At 36.5% G+C, this 5959-nt stretch overlaps 1 long non-coding RNA gene across 1 annotated transcript; it reads right to left on the bottom strand.

Moving 5' to 3' along the window:
* Positions 1–722: 722 nt before the first annotated feature.
* LOC130151909 (uncharacterized) lies at positions 723–4829 on the bottom strand. The gene is made up of 3 exons (XR_008822794.1): positions 4788–4829; positions 3908–4063; positions 723–855 (listed from the first exon to the last, which is right to left on the bottom strand). It is a non-coding gene; the product is annotated as an uncharacterized LOC130151909 (long non-coding RNA).
* Positions 4830–5959: the final 1130 nt, after the last annotated feature.

Genomic DNA, 5959 nt, shown 5'->3' with positions numbered 1-5959 from the left:
AATAGCCTTTAGCCACTAGGAAAGATACTCATAGGTGTACATGTATAGGATACTCATTGTTTTTATACTTATCTACAGTTTTTCCAGACTCTACAGGCCCTCAAGAATACCTTCGCACCAGAGCTGACTGGGATAGCGCACAATCTGTTATGCAATTTGTACACCAAGTGTATTAGTCTTGGGATAAACCAAACACGCTTAAGCAAAGCATTAAAAAAAAAAAAAAAAAAAAAAAAAAAAAGGATATTGCACGCAAGAGAATAATAGATATTGGAATTCTAAAGATCATTGGTAGTAGATCCATTTCTGTGGTAGGCAGCATGTCTATTCCCATACAGCACCATAAAGCTTGAGCCATATAGAGCATTAAAAAGGTAATCAACAATCAAATACCTAATTCCAAAGTTGCTCCCTCTTTAACGCTTACTGTATGGATGGTTCCAGAACTACCTCACTGGAGGCAAAATTAGGCTTTGAGATATTGTCTAAAAAGATAAGGTCAATTTTAGGGAGATTCACTAGTTAGGAACTCACTAGTTAAGGAAAAGCATGCAGGAAAGACCTTGATGTTTAAGGCAGTCAGCTGGAGCCAGGAAAGCAGAGTTTATGACAACAATATTTTTCTTTAGACCACTTCTTTTTCAACCAGCAACAGTTTATTATAAAACACACACACAGTTCTCCTTTCCAAGTGAAATTAGATTTTCTCTTATTTCCTCAAGACCAGGAAAAACTCTGCATCTTCTGTTGCCATACCCTTCGAAGAGCTTCAGTCCTTTTCTACAGGACTGGTGTTCTCAGAAGGAGGACAGACAGTCTTGATCTGTAGGGAAAGTAGCATCTTCTGTTCTTCAGCTGCCAACATGAAAAGTCATGCTTGTATCACTGCAGTAACAGATTCCTCTGTGAGTCTCTCAACACTGATTTTATAAGGCACACAGGCACTTGTCTCTGCAAAAGAGACAGTGTGAAAGGTGCAACGACAAACTTTTGTACTTCAGAAGAAAAATAAAAGGAATGGCTTACATGTCTGCATTAGGAATTCTTTAATAGTGAGATAATGAAATACAAATTATATGAGAAACAAAACCAAGGAAAATCTTACTAAAATAAAAGTACTACTAAAAGCTTTACTGAAACTAAAACTAAGGAATAGAAAAAGTATATGGGAAAAAACCCAAAGAAAATATAAAAGAGAAAATGTATTACAATTATAAAAGCCATGGAAAAGTCCTATAAAAACATTAGATAAAGAGAAAAATAGGAGCAAGTATAATGAGAAAACTGAGCAATTAATGGACAGTTGAAGGAAACATGAAATGTTTAAAGCCTTCTCTGGTTCAGTCTTCACAAAAAGGCTAACTGTGAACAGATGCTTACTAATGAGGAAATAGGAACACCAGCCAAATGGAACAATCAATTGAATAAGTTGAATATATTCAAGTCATTAGGGCTTGACAAGCATCACCCCAAAAACCTTACAAAGTTAGTCAAAGCAATTTGGGACCTTTCATTAGTGGTGCAGGAGAAATGAGGGAGTTTTGTGGAAGGTGAATAAGTTCTAGAAAGTCAGAGAACAAGTCTGGGAGGATAAAAGTGACACAGAGAATTACAGAAGCGTCAGCTTTTCTTTGATAGAAAGATAACTGAAGCAAATTATTAAACAATCAATTTGTATTCACCTAAAGACAAAATACAACCAACATGAATTTGTCAAGAATAACTCATGTCAATGTAATTCAATTTCTTTGACAGGATAAAAAGATCTGGGAAAGTAATAGATGTCAGATTCACATGACACTCATAAAGAAACCTGGAATATATGGTCTGAGCAAAGCTGCTGTAAAATCTTGCCCAGAATACTTGTTAATAGCTTGTTGGAGAATGGATAGGATATATTGTATAATGCCCTTCACAAGGCTGACCTGATGTTATTCAATATTTCAACCAAAAATTTACATGTATGTGGAAAGTTTGTGAATGACAACTTGTGAGGGATTCCATTTTGGAAGGCAGGATCAGAATTCAAGCAGATCTTGAGAAAATGGAGAAGCCATAAAGACAGATCTGAGTACAAAAATACACATAGGACTAAACATGGGATGAACAAATCAAATGCACAAGGAAAGAATGAAAAATAATGTATTGTACAAAGTTATTTCAGGAAGGTGAGATACTGTGTCAAAAAAAAAAAAGGGGAGATATTACTTCTATGAACATTAATGATACCTATAGCCCCTTGTAAGACTTGAGAGTTAATTATGTCACTGTATTTTGTTATAGCATACTGAAATGAGTCCACATCTAGTGTTGGTGCACTGAGTGTAAGATGGATTCAACACATTGGGATGCAAAAGAGGTCTCCAGACATAGACAAAGAAAGGCAAAAAAAAATTCCAAGATCTATGAAGAATGCTTGAAGGAAAGGGGTCCATAAAAAAGGGAATTGAGGGTGGAATATAGCATTAGAGGCAAGTAATCAGGCTTATTCACACACACTGAATCTGGAACAAGGAATAATTGCTTTCCTTCCAAGCAGGGAAGATTTAAACTGCAGGTATAAAAAATTCTATAATAACAGTTATGCAAGAGAACAAGTTGCATTGGAAGGTGTTGAAATCAATATCACAGGAGGATTTTGAAAGATATGCGCATCAAGGACAATAAAAAATAATTGTTCATTCCTGTGGTCTGATAGAGAACAACTCCTGGATATCACTTCCTCTCCACATTTCTTGGATTTCTTTAACCATATCAGATACTGCCCAGAGTTTGACTTTGTTTGCGATTTTATTTTCAGACAAGCAATGTAGCCAATTAGTCAACTAGCTGCCTGTGCAATGGGAGGTTATTAATAACCATACGGAGAACCTTGCTTACTTTTCAGACAATAGTCTGTTAATATGTATGGCTAAGAAATGCTTACCTAAAGGTTAGGTAGTGCTGTGTTTTAAAATTTATGAAGTGCCACAGACGTAGAAGTGACATACACATTGCATTCATGACGAGACTGCAGTTTAACAGCTCCATTGTACAGACAGCAAACAGGTTCTGAAGCCTAATTAATGTGTATCCTTTGTCTTGAATTCATCAAGAATTTCCCATTATATGCATGTATATTGGGCCTCTATTTCACTTAAAACTTAAAACTGCAAAAATTTTGGGGGGAACAGCAAAAGACTTAGATTTAGCAAAACAAACAAACAAAAACAAATCTTCCCACATGACAACAGGAAAGGAGATTAAACTGTTAAAACCTATTAAAAAAGTACCACCAAGATCAGCCTAAGCCAGTACACATAAAGTTAATGCTGAAACACCTTCCAATGGAGTAATGACTAATAATATTTTAAAAACATTTGTGTGTGGTTTAATATATTTCATGTTTGTGTCAGACCTATGTGGTCTAAAATGCCTCAGTTCAGTGTGGTCTCTAGATTTCAAGGAAATCAGTGAAGGAATAAGCACTACCCTCTTTATAATTCTCCAGATCTGGATTGAGCTGCTGTTGCCCCAAATGCCACTGGTCACTATGCAGGGAAAGGAAAACATCTCAAAAAGGTAAATGTAATCTCTTAGAAAGTTTTTGTACTAGATCTATATCAACCCCATCAATCACATCTATCATGCCTGTAATTAATCTTTACACAGAAATCAACCGCAGGGTGAGTCAGACAGAAAGTCCCCAAATCAGGATTTTGGGGGGTTTTGCTCTAGAGTCCCTGGGACGCACTTCCAAAGAAAACAGGTGAATTTAACCTGGATGAATTCTGGGTGAACAGATGAATCTCACTTGAAACCCTACAAAATGCATAACCTATCTAAAAATACTGCTTTTTCTCCTGTTCACAGGCTGCAGACTGAGCGCTCACAGTTGTGCAGAGATACAATACAAAATGATGCTGACCTGATGCCATACGGAATGAAAATCCAGGCCTCCTGGAAAAATGGAGCACTTCTGACTGCACAGGCTATTTATGGAAGTGTAGATGAGATCTGTATTTTCACCAGTTGTGTGAGAATGCAAGGAATGCTGCAGGGGCTAGTGAGTCAAATCCTCCTTCTGTAACAAACAAAATCTATTTATTTCACCAGTCTTCACAGGCAAGACTTCATCCTACAAATTAGTGACTTCAGTGACCTGTGTAAATTTAAGAGTGCCTTCAGGTCAGTAACCCTGCAAGTAGTAGACATATGTAAAGCACTGTTCATTCATGCCTAAAACTTGCAGTCTGAACCAGGATCCAATTAGTAATAGCTGAAAGGATTTACTTCTCCAGCTTGTAAAGAAACCGGAACCGAATTTAAAAAATTAAGAGTAACAGGAGTAGTAAAAACACAAAATAAAATCCTTGGTTAATACTGTTCTTCAGGGTGCAAATCAAGTAGGCAAAAAATCAGGAAATTAGAAACATTTGGTGCAAATGCAGTTCAGCCTCCTTTTACATAAATAATGAATTACATACTAAGAGATTACTTTACTCAAAGGATTGCTGCCTCAAACAGTGGACTGGACTGCAGATTCTCACTTAAAAAGCACACACTTAATATTTTATTTTACTCCAGTACTGACTTATGGCCTATGATGTTCTTCCTGTGTCCCATCCTGAATTTTATGTTGTATTTCTTTCCCTATATAGCTCCTCTAAGTAATAGCAAGTAGCACTCCCTCCAAAAAGCGGGAATAGAGTGGATTATGTTTTACAATTATGTACATAAAGCACAGGGATATTACAATGTACAGTATCAGCATAACCAGAAAATCTAGCATGCAGCACCTTACTTACACTCAGGGTGACCATCAAGAGGTTTGAAAACCTGCAGTCTACAGCCATAGATGTCTGCAACTTAAATTAACCATTAACCTGAATATACTAGGAAAATCAACATGAAAGGTCACTTATACTTTGTTGGTGTAATGTGCATTTGGTGGCCACAGAGAAGTAGGCTCAGGAATTTCAGGTCCTTTTCCAAAATTCTCAAGATCTTCACCTCCAGGTTTCTAGAAAGGAACACTAAAGACCCAGTCCCTTTGCTCTAGGGAAATGGTTGTTAATCAAAACGGACCAGACTTCACTCCATAGGAAGCTGCCCAACTCTTTTACCTGAATTTTTTACTAGTGTTAATAATAATAAGGCAGATTAGCCTGAGGGAGACACCTGGTGTGGAAAATTCAAGTCCACATTCTGGTTTGAACAAAAAAATACAAGCCATGAGAAACAGGATTTTAATTTAGGAAGAATTAAATTCTTAATAATTCTACATTTTGAATACAAGTGATGGAAAATAAGGTATTCATATCCCAGTTATTAGCAGAGAAAACCTGGAGCAGCTAGCAGAAAGTCCCATCTGAGTTTTCCTGTCTTTCTGCACCAAAGGTTTTAAACCAAGAAAAGTGGATTCTATTTTAAATCTGAATGAGGGAAGCAATTAGGTAAATATCTTTAGATTAGACCAAGGGATCACAAACTGATTCAGTTTAATTTGAAGGATAAATACAGCTAGTTCTACAAGAAGCTTCGTGACGTGAAAGGGGAAACTCTAATGGGATATCACTAAGAAATTAGGAATTTTGTTAATAAAGTCAGCTAAAGATCTTGGGAGGAGACACTGTTATCTCTCAAAACCCAGGCTGCAAATGATCCTCAGATCATGGTTTCTATGCTGATTAAAGTTTTGCTGAAGAGCTCCAGGCCTACATGGATTAATTTCAGCATATTTCTGGAAAAGGAGAAAATTCTAGCAGAAACAGAAAGAAACGGTTAAGCAGTAAACAAAGCTGCATCTTGGGAGTCCAGAAAGGAAAGGGATAAAGTGAGACTTTCCAAAAGTCAAACTGAGTTAGATCTGGAAAAGAAAATGGAAATAAGCATGTTATTTAGCAATATGAATAAAACAAAAGAAGTTGTGCTAGTAAGCAGTGCAAATAGAATTGAGATTTAAGATTTAATAGGTACA

The sequence above is a fragment of the Falco biarmicus genome, chromosome 6 (assembly GCF_023638135.1).
Source record: "Falco biarmicus isolate bFalBia1 chromosome 6, bFalBia1.pri, whole genome shotgun sequence".
In the NCBI taxonomy this organism is placed as follows: Eukaryota; Metazoa; Chordata; class Aves; order Falconiformes; family Falconidae; genus Falco; species Falco biarmicus.
The sequence above is the reverse complement of the archived record's forward strand: the minus strand, read 5'-3'. Positions and strand labels throughout refer to the sequence as shown.